The sequence below is a fragment of the Molothrus ater genome, chromosome 1 (genome assembly GCF_012460135.2).
Source record: "Molothrus ater isolate BHLD 08-10-18 breed brown headed cowbird chromosome 1, BPBGC_Mater_1.1, whole genome shotgun sequence".
In the NCBI taxonomy this organism is placed as follows: Eukaryota; Metazoa; Chordata; class Aves; order Passeriformes; family Icteridae; genus Molothrus; species Molothrus ater.
In genome coordinates this window covers 31642952-31659594 of record NC_050478.2, presented here as the reverse complement: position 1 = coordinate 31659594, position 16643 = coordinate 31642952, and the positions used below count along the sequence as shown (strand labels likewise).

General features: G+C 40.6%; 1 long non-coding RNA gene across 1 annotated transcript; it reads left to right on the top strand.

Moving 5' to 3' along the window:
• The first annotated feature begins 2427 nt into the window (after positions 1-2427).
• On the top strand, positions 2428-9255 carry LOC118684347 (uncharacterized). Its single transcript, XR_004979823.1, has 3 exons — positions 2428-2508; positions 3547-3723; positions 9067-9255. It is a non-coding gene; the product is annotated as an uncharacterized LOC118684347 (long non-coding RNA).
• The last annotated feature ends 7388 nt before the right edge of the window (positions 9256-16643 follow it).

Sequence of the window (16643 nt, the reverse complement as noted above, 5' to 3'; positions counted from 1 at the left end):
CCAGTTTGATCCAGGGTGTGTGAGAACACACATATTTTTCCTTTCTTTTACTAGCAAAACCCAGCACTTGAAGGCTGAATAGCTCCTTTTTGTAATGGATTTACTTTTACTAAACCCTTCCAGATAAGGGCATTGAGTTGCTTGATAGGAGCCGGGAACTTGTCTCTGCCTTGTGCAGATCAAGGTAGAGTTAAACTAGTTTGCTGACCTGCGGGTCAAACCGGTGTCCATCAACTTACCTTCCAACAGCCCTCAGATGATTGTGGCCATTCCCGTTTGCTCTCTGACCTTTTAAGTCGCTTCCCTTCAAGCTCGTAGCAATGTCTATCGAATTTCGTGTCTTGCTTTACCCATTATTCCGGCTTTTTATTGTCATTTTCCAGTTTAAATTTTCAATAGAGCAGTGACGGGAGATGTGTGGAGCTGAAGTGATGTAAAACGCCACTTCATTTCTGCCTGCTGATAGTGCCTTTCCTGCTACCCTCCGCCTGTGCCTGACGAGACTAAGCAGCAGTCAAAACGTGCTGACTTCTCCTCGATTCCAGTCTAGGAATGTGAAAGCAGAAAACAAGAACTGAAATATCAAATGCTTTATTTGTGGATGTGGTGGCTAATCCAGCCGTCAACACGTTCACAGCTGTAAAGGTGATGGAGTAAGGATACTTGATGCAGTCCAACAAATCTTTCAGTACGAGTGGCTGAAAGTAAGTATGCACTTGCCAAGACCTGCCACATTTCAGTTACATTCTGTGAAGCGACCTCTGGTTTATCTTTGCAAAGAAGGAGCTGGGAAAAGGTGTGAGCAAATTAGGTGTGCAGTTGCCCATGTTCTTGCCAGATTTATGATAGAAGGACAAAAAACTCTTTTGCTGTATCAGAATAACCTTATGTTTCTTAGAATAAATTGGGATTGCTTTCTAAGATCACTCCATTGCACTTTGTTTTTTTAATCATAAAGATATATTAAAAATTACTCAACAATTCCATGGAGGAGAGCACATTTTGTAATATCTGCTTTAAAATTAGAACACTAACTTTTCACTTGTTATGGCATTGTTTTAAGCAAACTGTCTATCTTTTGCTAAAGTGTATGGAGAAATTTTTACACATCAGGAAGGTGTGTATTGAGGAAAACGGCGCTATTTAGGACAATTATTGTGTTTCCTGTTGTATGGTTTTCTAACTGCCACTTGGAATTACTTTTTTAAAAAAGGGATTAGGGAAATAGGGGATAATGGCAAGTGGATAGGAGCTTTAGTGGGGCACTTTAAATACAGAGTAATTCCATTTTACACTTGTGGATTTCGAAACAGACTGGGATCCTGTATTACTTTTTGAGAAGGGCACAATTTTTCAAGAAGCATATTTATATTGCCTGCAAGGCCCGGTGAGGAGCTGAATAGTGGACCAACCTCCTGTGGCGTAATCATGATTTTGGCAATCCGAGAATTCTGCTTTTCAGCCTGAGCGATACTGCTCTGCAAAGTGCAAAAAGCAGACGGGGAGCGCCGACGCTTGGGCGAAGTCGGTGTCCCCAGGGAGGCGATGCAGGGAGCAGCCCCCGCTCCCGGCTGGAGCCTCGGGGCTGCCCTGTATGTCCGGGACGCAGAAAGAAGGCTTGTGAGTGTTCATCCCTTATTATGGAAAAAGAGGTGCTTGGGCGGGAGGTTTCTTTTGAACAACTTTTGTTTCTGAGGCGATGTCAAGCCGTGCAAACTTCTTTTGCAGGGACGAGGAAAAGAACACTTTTTTCTTTAAGTATTATTGTTATTATTATTATTATTATTGCCGGCTACATACTTTGCTTTACGCCTGTCGTCATCCCTTGAGACAGGAGGATGTGCACGTGTGTGCCTGTGCACCCAGTGCTGTTCTCCCACGCCTTACCAGCTCTCCTTCCGCTGCCAATCAAGCCGGCCACTCGCACATGCCGGTTGCTGCTGAGCAGAAGGCTCTGCACCTCGCCCGGACTTTCTCCCCATCGCCGCACCGCTGCTTCTTTCGGGAGCGATTAGCTGCCTCCCCATTGCCCTTTCCCCTTTTCCGCCCCCTTTTCCGCGGACACGCTGGCGCACACCGGGGAGCGGGCGCGGCGCGGCCGGAGCTGCCGCGGGCTCGCAGCGCCACCCGGCGTGTGCGCCCCGTGGGCAGCGGGAGCCCCGAGGGGACCGAGCCGGCCCGGCGGGAGGGAACTCTCGCCGAGCTCTGGGGCTGACCCGTGCGGGAGCGGCGGGAGGCGCGGGGCTGGCCCTGCCCGCGTCCCACCCGTCCTGGCACCGGGCGCCGGCGTGTCCTTCAAACTCAGGGTGTTCTACTCCAAATCACAGCCAGTCGTCTCCCCCCGGACGAGGAGCCCGGCTTTCCCTCGAGGGACACATCGCGACGCTCCTTAGGACGGTGGGCTTATTTTTTTGCAGAGCAAATGGTCCAGTATTCGTTTCTGCGGGCAGATGAGCAGCTCCAAGCCTGTATGGGAGAATGAATCTCCGTGAAATCGCCTGGAAATAGGTGAGATGAAGAAGGTGCCCGCAGCCCCCCAGGCTCTGCCGAGCGTTCACACAGCGGCTGGAAATGGGGCGGCCGGGGATCCCCGCCGAGGCAGGACGATATCCTTGTCTCGGATGAAGAGACGCTGGAAGTGCAAAAGCAGCTACTAGGGAAGGATTGGGGATTTATTTTAGATGCTTCATCCCCGAATTCTTTGAAAGCTGCTGGGCGGGGGAGGTGACAGGGTGACAAGAGCTTTTGGCTGAGTTGCTAAACTCATTCATGTAGTTGAACGCTTTCTCGGAGACGGCTTTTTAAAAAATTTTTCCTTTTTTTTTTTTTTTTTTTTTTTTTCTTTTTTTCCTCGCGTTTGTTGCAGAAAACTGTCCCGAGGAGACGCTCCAAAGTACTTTCCTATATTTTTGTAAATTTATCTTCTCAGGGTAGTTCAGGTGTTCTCTTCACAGACTTGTGCGTGTGAAAGGCAGAAAGTGTGTTCCTGATAATTAAAATTGCTCCACAGTTAAATAACGCTGCTCCTGGCTTTAGTTTTAGAAAGCACTTTTTTTTTTTTTTTTAATCAAAATATATAGTATGTTATTAAATTCTTACAACCCTGTTGGCACCCGGTTTGGGAAGGGCTAACGGGAGGCACCGGCGGCGGCTCCCGGGGCGCGGGGGGACGGAGCGACACGGTGACAACGCCGCGGAATGGGCACAGCGGCAAAGGTGTCCTCTCAAAGGAAAGGCGGCCGGCAAATAAAACCCCTTCAGCCTGCGAATGAGGTACTGAAATAATATCCCCGCCGGCTTCCCTGCCTCCGATTGCAAGGAGCAGGCAGTCGGATTTTTAACTACTCGAAGGAAGATGTTTTAACACTCAGAAGTGCAGGAATTTTTCTGTTTTCACTGCTGTCCCTTCTTACATAGCTCTCGAAATTTTTAACCCCTTAGTTGCCTTCTCGCCTCTACTTTTCAGAGATTTAGGATTTTCTTTTCTGGTTTTGTTTTGTGTTTTTTTTTTTTGTTTGTTTGTTTGTCTGTGGTTTTTGTTTTTAGGTATTTTCACGCTCATACTCAAAGATCAGACATAGATGCCTGGCAACAGGTATGAAGATTTTCTTCTCCATTACAGCCATCAACCTGTTGAGAGGATGCTGCCTATCCTTGCAATTCTTGCTTATTGCAAAAACATAACCACCAGACTCCACTCAACTGCCTTCTCAGACCTGCCAAGTGAGTTCTCTGAACCTCTCTTTCCTCAGGGTAAAGGAGGCAAGCCACAATTATTTGCCAGTAGTGATTTTTGGTTTCTCCAGATAAATAAATATAAGGTGGGATTGCTGAGCAGTGAAAGGTACTAGATTTGATGCAGAGTTTAGGTGGGCAGTGCAAACAGGCTGTCCCAAGGAGGAAATCCCTACCTGGTAGTAGGTTGGTACCTGAAACTTCAGTAGGAGCCAGCATCACTGTCTGCTGTGTGTGTTTGCTTTGCTTTGCATAGTCCGACCATTACCGCACTAAGAATGGGGTTTAATTTGCTTGTCCATATACATATGAAAGGACAAAGCCAAACGGAGAAAACACTTGCCAAACACAGTTTTCAATTGCGCTGAATGCAGCGGCACACTGTTAACTCTGTACAGCCATCTTCGGTGTTAGGACAAACACAGGTCTCACTTTTTAGAGGGGTGCAGAGCAGGACTCCTTCCATCCAGAGCACTGGTGTCACTCACGAACAGTGTCACTCACGAACTGTGTCACGAACAGTGACACAGCCCTGGCTCAGCAGCCAGGGAGTTTATCAACCTCGTGCACCAAGCCCAAGATTTCCAGCAGACTTCTGTTTTAATGCCCACTTTGACAGTGGATCACTTCTACTTTCAATTAAACTCAACAGCCTGTGGGAACAGCTGCAGACCAAATTTACATCCCGTTTTGCCAAGAACAGAATATTTAGAAGAATGGATGAATGAATGAATGAATGAATGAATGAATGAATGAATGAATGAATGAATGAATTGAAAGCACATGCAAGCAGCATATCTTTATTTAAAAAGAGCTTTCAAAACTCTGTGAATTCTGAAAGACTCGGATCCTGAAAAAATTGGTCTCATCAAGAACGTCCTTAAAAAGGTAGCTGCAATAAATTTGTTTTTAGTTCTGCCTAGTCCTTCTCCCTTCATGACACAGAAACCCAAAAATTCAGTCTGTTTCTCCTCATAAATGAGAAAAGCTTAATTGATGTCAAAGTCATGCTGTGGATCTTGTTTCTGTTCTGGAGAGCAACTGAGTACCCAAACATGAGTTCAATTACAAAACACAGTACGTAAGGGTTCATAATGTTTTATAGACATTAAATCACAACTTGGCTAGCATTCATGTCAGGCCCTGCTAATTTTCACTTACTGTGGCAGACATTAGCTTTTTCTGACTGTATGAGTCAGGTAAGAAAGATGATGGACTTCTAAGATTCTAAGTTTCCACATGTGTATCCTCTAGTCTATTGTGAGGTAAATATTCCAAGGTACATTGCATTCAGCATCAGGGCATATCAGAGAAGGAGTGTAAAAAAAATCTGTTACACATACATTTAAATTGAAATATAGATACAAAGAACAAAAGATTTTCCTTCTCTTGTTGCAGTATTTTTTGGTCTTAAATGTACAGCAGGCAATGATTTCCTGTTGTCAGTAATACTACATAAAATGATTGTGGACAATAGAAGTTGTGTTGCCTTCTAGAGATAATACACATTTTACAGGTTTAGACTACTTACTTTCAATATCTTTCAATCAAAATTTAATAAAATATGAAAGCCATGAAAAAACCCCCATGGTTAGTGGTCTTAATTAACAAGTATTTTCATTTGGTAGTATTTATCTATTTTGCTTTAATTTTGTCATTTGTAGGCAGAAAGACATGCTTGTTTCATAACATAATTGCTGACCTGCTGTCAAAGTGCTCATGGGAGAATTAACAGAAGTTTTAAAAGACACCCAAAACTTCAAGAAAATATGCACATCATCACTTCTTCTCATGTAAAGGAGCGAGAGCGAGATTCAACAGCTAAAGATGAATGAAAAAGTTTCAGCCTTTTGTAAAATAGCTGGTGAATTGTACTTACTGATTGTGGGCCAAACACAATCAGTAAGTACAATTATTTCATCTGCTGCAATAAATTTAAAATTACATGTGTGGATTTTTCCATTTGACAGCAGAGGAAAATGCGCTTCTGAAGTCAGGCTAAATTCAAGAAAGTTCTGTTAAAAATACTTTTATATAATTTATTGTGTTTCTTCAGGCACAGAAGAGATCAGAAGGGAATAGCTGCATCAACTAGATACATTTTTGGCACATAACTTAGTAATTTAGCCACATCTCCCCTTTTTGTAGTAGTCACCATGATCTCACTAAACCTGCTGTACTTTTTTTAAAATGTTTTTTGTCAGCTGTCATTTCTAGCCCAACTGCAATAACTTCTCTGATAAAATCTCTGTTTAGTCTGTGTAGGACAACTTTTCATTCTCATGAAACATTGCTTTTATTGGGGCTTTTCCTGGGTGAAGACTGAGCTGAAGGGTCAATAACACATCAGGCTGTACCTTCATGACAATGTGCTTTAGGGCACAAGTGCATGGGAGAAGGAAGGATCTTGGTTTTGGGAGGGTTTCAAGGCTGATCTTACTGTGGTCTTCCCCCGATGGCATGGGTTTATCTAGGTTGTTATTTCTGTTTTCTGAGCCATAATCTACATTTTCAGAGAGTACAGCACCAGCAGAGAAAGTAGGTAAAGTTTTCTCTCATTCTGAAAAAAAAAAAAAAAAGGCAAGATGAAACCCAGTGAGGAGAACAGGAACAGGAAATAAAACACGGGCACTTGGCTGCTGCCAAACCCAGCAAGCACCTTACTGCACAGGTCCCTGCATGCTCGGGTATGGATGTCCCTACATGCTCTCAGGCTCTGTATGGCCACTTTGGCGTCATCCTGCTCGTCCCTCATGAGCTTGACCCTGTTCACATGCTTTGAGGATTCCCACTGTATGCTACCAGGATTTAGCCCCCCACACAACTACAGGGAAGTGCTTTTAATGGATGATGAGAGGAAGGTCACAGCAGTGTGCCTCCCTTTCCTGTGTGTCACCAGAGGCCTGGGCTCCAGCAAGGCAGGACTTCCAAGTAGTCGGAGCAGGGGTGCCCAAGCTGAGAAGTGAACAGAATTTCAGTCATTTGTCCTGGGGCATGGTCTAACTGCTCAATGAACACTGACAAAACTAAGCTCCACAGATCAGATGATGTATGGTTTCTTCTGTATTCCTGCCAAAGAAGAAAGAGATCTGTATCTCAACAGAGATGTAAATGCTGATGAAATCTTCTTCTGAAATGGGAGCAGTAACAAAAGCTGCCAGGCTGGTGAGATACTTTAACTTGTAACAAGGCATGAGGTTAATTGGGATATAGGAACAAACTCCACTACTTAGCTGCTTATTTTCTTCATTTTTAATAAGGCAATTGCACCTCAAACCAGCCAACAGATACAAGAGTTCCTGTGCTGAGAGGTACAGAGGCAGACTGGTGGTTTGATTATGTGAGAATTATTTCCATAAGAAATCACTTCAAATTACAGACAAATTTATTTCCACACATGCAGACTGGCAAACAGTATTTAATGAAATCAGAATAACCTTTACATTTTTTGACTAATACAAGAATATGTCCCTAGTATGATGAGAGACTGCCTGTTTTTTTGAGATTGCATTTATATTTGACAAGCACCTTTCCCATTATGTAAAGCTGATCTGTGTAACTGAGGCTGTGGGATGGATTGTTCTAATAAGGGAAATTCAGCAGGGAATTGTAGTACACTTAAGTCAGACTTATGAATTAATTAATTAACAAAAGACAATTCACTTCAGAATCTGGTACAAATAGGCTTGCAAACTAATGTCACTGAGTTGCAGATCACTTTTCTTAAGAGATTCTGCCTTGCAACTTGGTTTTGCATGTGGAAAAATTCTGGAATACTTTTTGTTTGATAAACTGAAGTCAGTGATTTTCCCTGAGCATAAGGACCTTAGATTTCACTTTTAACTAACAGGAAGGCACCTCACATACTGCAAATCCTGCCACCAGGACCAGTTTCATTCCTCCCTGTGGGAAGCTGGGGGGATAAGACCTCTATTGTGATGATATTCTGTGTCACAGGACTAGAGCAGTTGTGGGAAGCTGTAAGTTTTGGATGGATTAAGGACTGTTGAAAAGAAACCCTTTCCTACTGCGTAAGGAGCAGCTCTGATACTTCTTCCGAGACTGGAAGACTTTATGCAGCAGCATGAAGTACACATTTTTGAGGAAGAGAAGTGGAGATGTGCATAAATTATACTGCAGTCCAAATGAACTACTGCAATACCCAGGGTACTTTCAAAATTCAACTGGAAAATTATATATCTAAACATATAAAATCTCCTGTCTGTGGAACTCTACCAAGACAGGGAGTTAGGACCCCCAGAGTGAATCTGAGCAGTCAGAGGCTTGGTTAAACCAGCAGGAGGAAGGGGTGCTGGTGGGTGACCAGGACTGCTCTCATGAGGGTGAGGGTGAGGGTGGTGCTGCTGGGCACAAAAACAGGCACTGCAGTTGTGCCTCCAGGCATAAAGTGGCTCTTCTTAGCCAAATATGTGACATGCTGAGGGAGGGAGAGAAGTCTCAGTCACACATACATGTTGCATAATCATCAAATATGCCTGTAATACAATTCTGTCAGAGGCAATTTTCACTTCCATGTGGTTGTCTTGGGAAGCCTCCCTTTCCTAGGCTGAACTGCAACTATCAAATCTCAGCTGGTTTAGCTGAAAAATTATCATGGAATGGTGCCTTTTGACTGAAATGGATTGTTTTACACTCGGTTGTGATGAAAATAAAATCTAAATTTAGCAAACTCTGTCTTCACCAAGTTATGAACCTGGTAAATTTTATGAGAAGACAAGTTTACTTTGCTTTATTTGCAAAATTATTTTGAGAAGGTTTTCACACTTTCACAGCACTTTCAACAAAAAAGTGCCAATTTTTTCTCCCTGAAAATAAAACTGAAAAAGAGATGCTGAGGCAGGTACCTAAAAGTTACAAACGAAGTCGATAAGAATATATTTATTTTTTCCTCCCCATATTTTTGACACAGAAAAGGTCTTTTCACTAATTCCTAATTAGATTTATCATTAGCATGAAAACTTCAGTGAGCATTGCAGGTCTTGTGCTGTGTGCTCAGGTCAATACTTGTCCTGTCTACTGAAGATGAATGGTATGTTTTCATAGGATCATAGGCTAGACTCTCTGGCAAAGCTCATGTGGAAGTAACACTATCACAGCAAGTGTCTACTTGAGTACTTGCAAAAACACCCAAACACCTTCCCCACAGGCATATTCACAATTTGTTTCCTAAAGCACTCTAAACAAGTCAAAACAAGTGAGCAGGACAAGAGGGTGGAGGGCCCAGGTGAACAGCAGTATCTTTGTGCAGGGTACATGAATGGCTGTCCCAACTGAAGATTCACAGCTGTTACATGGTTTAAAATTTTCCAGATTTCAAACTACAAGTCAGATATTTCCAGCTAGACCACCAAATTACTAAAGTGCATCACACAAGGAAAATATTCAGTGTTATGTAAAGAAGAAGCAAAACCCTTCTGACATTCTCAGTTTGCATCCATAGAAGAGGAACACTTCCCATAGCAAAATGATGTATGAGCAGAACACCTGACACATAAGGCACCCTGAAGAGGTCAATCAAGGTAATTGAAATTCAGAGAAAGATAACTCTCTTGCAGTCAAAAAAAAAATACACTAAGATGAAATATTACTTATTACTTAGTGAAATATTGTTATTATTAAAATTTTGATGTAAAAAATACAAAGGTGAAATATCATAAGCTTATCTTTAACAAACACAATCTGTCTATTTGAAGACATGACTCTAGCCTGTCTCTTGATAGTCCCCCTTTTCCTCTATTCCATCCTCCCTCCCCTTTCACTCTTGAAAGAACAGTCTGGTTTGCAGTTTGTTTTGTCACTCCAAGTTTTTATAGGACAGTCTCTTGCCCAGAGTCTCTGGTGGGCTGCCCTATGCTCATCAGTGACTGCTCTCTTGCTGCTACCCTGGTTTGAGCAAGTTCACACAAAGACAAAGCAATAGGTCTTCATCAATAAATGCAGAGAGCAGTGCACACATAGAAGGCAGTGTGGAAGGTTAGGTACAGAAATGCATCCTGAAATACGGCGAGAAAGAAAAGGGCAGCTGAAAGGATCTGTAAAAATAGTCCAAACAGTAGGAGATAAGTCACAGAAAACTGTGGTGATGTCTGCCTCCAGTGAGTAAGGGCAAAGGACTTGAATTTGAATGTTGTAGATATCCAGTGTTAATTCACAGAACCATAGAATGGTTTGTGTTGCAAGGGACACTAAAGATCACCTAGTTCCAACTCCCTGCCACTGGCAAGGGCACATCTCACTAGACCAGGTGGTTCAAAGATGCTTCCAGCCTGGCCTTGAACACCGCCAGGGATGGGGCACCCAAAACATGTCTGGGCAAACTGTTCCAGGGTCTCACTGCCTTCATTTGAAATGAAGCTTTTTTAAAAATCCTGTCACACAGCTTGTGTGATTTCCTCAGCTTGTAATTTAGTGATAGCATTAGAACCTGGTGAATAATTTCTGGTGAAATCAGATTGAAGGATGATGCAGGGAAATGTAAGGGGTATTTAGTGAAGATCCACAGCTGGGGGCTGGATAAAAAAGACTGTAAGGACACTTCTGTCTAGTGAAAGAGGAGAATTAGGGATTACACCTGAAGTAATTGTATGGAAAACAGAAATATAAAAGGGAAAGGGTCCTCTGATCCCTCAAGTGTCATTGTGTGTGAACTCAGCTGAAATGAGCCAAATTTAGACTCCAGGCTGCAAAATTTTAACAGTGATGATAACTAGCCATTGGAATGAAAAGAACTGTTTTCTGGAATCATCAAAAAGGCTACAGTAAAATTTTTGCTACTTTTAACTCTTTGAGCACTTTTATTTTTAAAAGGAAATAAAATGCAGTCTAGGCAGAAATTAGTTTAAGGGACTCCCTGGTACATAATTTGAGGACAATAACAGCAGTCCTGTACAATGAGTTTACTATATCTGAATCTATGTAGATAAGCCATCAGCTACAAAATTGCAAAATTGACTGCCAGAGGCTATAGGAAACTCTAATCTATATTTAACATTTCAAACTCTGTGAGAGCTAGAAGAGGCTGACTCTGAACTCACAGGTCTGTTTCAATGAGGCCCACCATCAGCTCATGCTGAGATATTTTTTGGATAATTAGGTTTGAGTGGGTTATTCATTTATCTTAGATGTTTGCATAATAAATTTGAAATGTGTTCAATTTATTCCTTGATCATTTGGGGAAAATACAAAGTTTGAGAAAAATCAATTTTTGACCAGTTTTGCTGACTCGTTAGTTTAATTAATCAAAATATTTTTTAAAAAAATCAAATGCTGACTTCTGCAAAACTTTATTTTCGTGTCAGTGAAGGATCATGTTTAGCCTTTTTTCAACCCTGATTCATGGCCCACTGAAATTTATAGGAGCCAGTCATTAGCTATAATGAGCTTTGAAATGAGTCCCTTGTGAAACAGACTGTTCAGATGAGAACAGATGCAATCATATTTGGATTTTTAAACGGTACAGCTTGAATCTGAATTGTTTGCATTCAAGTCAAAGTGTGCTGACTTAGAAGAAGAGATAATTGTAACACTTAGATGCATCTGCCTACTAACTTCTACTGATTGCTCTGCCATGAATTCCTCATCTAAACAGATGCATAAATGGAATTCTGCAAGAGTTTGCCCTGGCTCTGTTATATTCAATATTTTCATTAATGACCTAGATGGGAAGAAGAGCATGCTTATTAAATTTCCAGAAAATGTCAAGTTGAGAAAGACTGGATGCCGGAGGACAGGATTAGAATTCAAAATTACCTTGACTAACTGGATAAATTGTCTGAAAAAATAGGGCAATATTCAATAAGAACAAGTTCTAGGAACTAAACTCAGCAGGGAGTGACCAGTTGCAACAATACCATGCTGTTGCAAAACACCCTCCTGACACACACTAGGCAGGAATAGAGACTGCAAAGCATGGCAAATAATCTTTCTGCTCTGCACTGCAAATGCCTCAGCTAGAATATGCGACCTGGTTTTGGGCAAAAGACTTCATAAGGGTGTGTGCCAGCTGGAAAATACCCAGCAGAAAACAGCAAAGATGATTTAGGTTAGATATCAGGGCAAAGCAGTCCTTTCAACAAGGAGAGTGAAGCAGAGGTTGCTCATGGTTAGGAATTGTCAGCACTGGATACCTCTTTGTGTCTGAGAAAGTTGAAGGTCTGCTTTAGACACTCCACCTGCAAGTCTAATAAATCCTTTAAGTGAGATTGAGCAGTGTTTATTCTAGGCTTTGTACACCACAGGGTGAATTAGTTATGGTTCAGTAAATGTTTTTAGAAGATAAGTCTACTCTAAACTCAGAAGTGGGCCATGTCCGGCATAGAACGTTTAGAAGTGCCTCAGTTATCAATACTTATGTATTTCAGCTAAGATTATTCTACATTAAAAAGATACACAGATTATTTAGACACAAAATTTTTAAAGATGTTTAGTACTTCAACAAATCTGAAAATGCATTTCTAATTTCTTAACCCATGACTGAGTCATAATATGACTGATTATTAAGGAATTTACCACTCTCATTTCCTCCTCCATGTAACTTCAATAATTCTATGGGTCACATGATAAATGCAAACCAAAAACCCTACCATTTTCCAAACAATTGTAGTAATGATCTTTATTGAGCTGGGCACACTGAAGGATTTAGCATCACAAGGGATTGAAACTCAAGCACTTATACACCCTATTTTTCATGTGATCTATCCAGTTTTTCAAGGACATGTTTTGTTAACACTTTTTGATATTTTGGTATATGCTTGGCTGCTGTGGGATTGTGTGCATGTCTGAGAGAGTAAGCAGTCTTCTGTTATGGGTTGAGTAGAGTGAACAGATATTTCTTCCAAGAAAAAAGCAGAAGGAAAATCATAAGGAAACCATGAAATTTTAATGTTTTTATATACTGAAAACTGACTGATAAAGCCAGCAAAAAATTATTCTCCTTTCCAATTGTCCCTTAAAGAAGCTCAACATAGCCTTGAGGTTGTGCACTTACACTTAGTTCATATTGCCACAATGTGTGCTAACCACTTTGTCAATTAACTTATAATTGATCTACAAATGTGTAAAAGAAAATACAAATCAAGAAAAAAGAGATTTTGATAAATGAAAATTTGTCACAATCCTTAAACTTTTCTGTAAAATGTCACTATCATAGCAAGTATTTTTTATCATATTTGCTCCTTATTAGGATTTCTCTATCCCTTGTTCTTAAAGTGCTTTTAAGTTTGAAGTAGTTAGCAGTAATACAGATTTACACAAAGAGAAATTGAAGCATGGGATGCAAACATTTATGGTATCCAGGGATAGAACACAAATCTCTAAAGTCCACCTGTAGCAATTTAAATTGGGACTGAAAATGGTTAGAAAACGAAATAATAAGTTAAATTATAACAGAGCTGAGATGTAGCCTGAAACCAGAAAAAAATAGTTTACAGATTTTAATTTGTTTGATTTGTGCTTCCAAATCAGGTCTATCACTACAGTCCTTAGCACCAAGAGTTCAGTTTAATGATTTAAACCTCCTCTTACAAAAATTAACATAAAAACTAGAACAACAATTTAAGATTATGCAGCTAATTAATTATATCTGTCACTGTTAGTTCCAAGGGAGTCTGCTCAGTTGCATATTTTATGGAGGAGAAAAAGAGGGAGTAAGCAGTTGAGTGAAAAGGTGAAAAATTGTCTGCAGCCACATTCATATTCAGTTCAATGTAAAAAGTGTATATTTATTCTCTGAAGGCAAGAATACTGATCAGGTTGAAAGACTCCCAGTCCTAAATAGGACCTAAGTACTGTGGAATAGAGCCTGTAAATCCAGCAGGTCAGACAACGCCCTTTTGATACTAACTGCTCTTTTTTTTTTTCCTTCCCTTTCTGACAGCTCATTTCTAAAGAAGACCTCAAGCTACTGATGTTTTATGGCAATGTTTGTGCATTTGCTAAATTAAAATATGCTTCATGTCTTGCCATTACTGCTGGTAAATTATTTTTATTATTTTTCATTGGTAACAACTAGAAGAGTAACTGTGCTTGGTGCTGGTCATGGGTGGTGAGTGGTCACAATGCAGGTCCTTCTGTTCTGGGCAGAGGCAGGAGTTTGTTCCACCACCTGAGAAAAAACAAGAGAAGTTATAATGTGTCTACATGGTCTGGCAAAAAGAGAGATGCGTTTGGAAGCCTCTGAAGGCAGCTCTGGATATGTGAATTCATGCAAGTTAAGATGGATAGGATAATTTCTATGAGTCTGCAAAGCATCTCTGTTTAATGTCTGTCACTGACTAGCTAAGGAAAGAGTGTAGGTCTTTTGTAGGTCTGCTTCACTGCCCAGGTTGCACACAATTAGGATCACAGTACAATGCCTCTTGCACTTGATAACCCTCTGCTGGCAAAACCCATTACTTTATTGACCCTTCCACCAGAGAAGTGGGATGAGTACAGGCTGCTTCATGAAGTTGAGTCTAACAACCCAAATCAGTTGAGTTTAATTCAAATAGTCAATGTCTAATCCAAATAAAATGGAGATCTACAGAACATTAAGAGGGCACAAAACAACGCCAAATTAGATGATGATAGTACTTTATATGCTGGGATATGTTATCAAGTAACAACTAGGCCTCCTTGCTTTTTTCCCTAAGGTTAAGCAGCTGTGTTGTCTCTCTGTTGCAACTTCATCAATTATGTCTTATGAATATCAGGTCTGAATTTTCAAGTTATGGACAAAACCTGAAGGGTTTGTCTGCCCTGAGAAATTTACTGCCAGAGCTACAACTTTCTTCGTGGATACACTTATTCCTTCCATCCCCATAGGGAATTACAGCAGTATAGTTAAGTTGGTAAATTTTCCTATTTAGACAGGCCCAGACTTCTCAAGAAACACTCTAAATTAAATATTTCTCCTGGGGGAGTAGCAGATACATGCATACTTTCATCAGGTTTTGGTTATACCTACACACACAGCAAACAAGTTTAAGAGACAGCTACCCGCAGTTGTGTTACAAGGATATTTTCTCATGACAAGGATATTCTGTCAAGGCTCATTTATCCTGCAAATCTCAGCCCAGCTTTGAGCAGCATGACTTTGTGGCCTTGGCCCAAATTTTGTGAAGCCAAAAATCCCTTAGAGGAATATCTGCAAATCTTTTTCCTCCCAGAAAACCTAAGTCTAAACTGTGAGGTAGAAGTTCTTAGAAGTGTAGTTAAAGTATGAGTAAGTATCTACTGAGAGTTATCCTACCTTTTCTGCAGAAGTAGGATTAGAATCTGGTGGTAATCCCATTCTCCTGTTCTTCAGCTTAGATGTATGCTGGAGAAATAATTGTGTTTTTTTATACTACATGTGTACTGACAGAATAACCAATGACCGATGACAGAAGATTTTTGTAATTTACTTCTAAATATATTCTCAGGGTAACAACTGATCTCACTGAAAGCCACAGGAACTTTTTTTGGTTTAGACTCGTGTAAAATAAAAAGTATAAGAAGTGCACATAGGCCCATGTGTCACCAGAAACTATGAATAAAGTGCTTCTCTATGTGAATTTAGGGATTATGTATCTTAACTAGATCAGGGCTGTCCACCCAAGAAAATCTTTCTAGTGTTAGAGTTGGGCCAGCCATGCACTAATGAACACCTTGATCTCTGTCATCTGCTCATACAAAGATGAGAAATTCTTGAGCCAGAGATCTGGCTCTCAAGGTCTAAAATCACCTTCTAGAGCTTCTTGATGCTAAGCAAACTGGTGACTGCCTGTCTTTTACTGGATTTTAAAGGCTTTTGGCATGTATCAATTAAACTATATTTTTAAGATTTAAATACCTGTCTTAATTCAAACAAAAGCCCCCAAAATACTCAGCAATTCTCCCGTATGTATTCTGAAAAAAAAAGGGAATTTTTAAAATATGGTTTGTACTCATGACTCATTTGAACTACTGGAATGTCACTGGAGAGTGGATGTGTCCAGATAAACTCTAAAAGAGAACTGTTGTGAAAGAAGGCAGTGAAATACCTACTTCTATGAAAATGTCTTTTAACAGGCTTCAACAAGGTCTATGGCGGTTTTAAAAAATTCCTGAGCACTTAGTTTCAGCAGTTCATAAGAGCATCCTGGGCTTTGGTTTTCTTTTATGAGGATGTCTGTAATTTCTCTCCACTCAAGGACACTGATAAAGGGGTGAAAAGACAGTAAAGAATCACCAATTTGGGAAACCTTGCCTGGTTGTGTAACAAAAATTAGACATATGGCAACCTTAAATACACAAAATTACAATAAAGTAGAAACTATACTAGTATACCAGTATTTTGAAGCATAACAACTTGAAAATTAGAAGAAAAGAACAAAAACACTCAGAAAAATTATTTTCAAACTGAAGTAAGCATGGAACTTGTACCAAGACCCCGCATTTGCCCTGCAGAGTATTAGCTGTACACATCTGAACAAGGAGACAAGTAATAACGAGACACAGCTGTGGGGTGACAGTGGTGACATAAGAAACATTACTTCCACTGTGGCAAGGGCAGAAATTACTGTTTCCACCTGGAGTACCCACACTGGATCAAATTAATCTTGTTCTCTTTGTCTTTTCCCTTTTCTTGTACATTGCGAAGGAACTCTGTACATTTTTATACAAGACCTCAACATTTATGTTTTTTTCCTGGGGAAAATCACAGGGTGTTTTTTTGCTTTACCTTGGAGAAGGCAGGGAAGGGCAGATGTTGAAAAACAGCTGTCTATGTGCCTGTCAAGCACATCTGGAATGATAACATGATTTTCTATGTTAGATATCAGCAACAGCAAATTCAAGAACAATCCTAGTGAACTGGAACGCTTATAAGGACCGAAGGGTTCACAGGATGAGAGGATGTGAATACAAGAGGGCAAAAGAAGTCTCCAAAA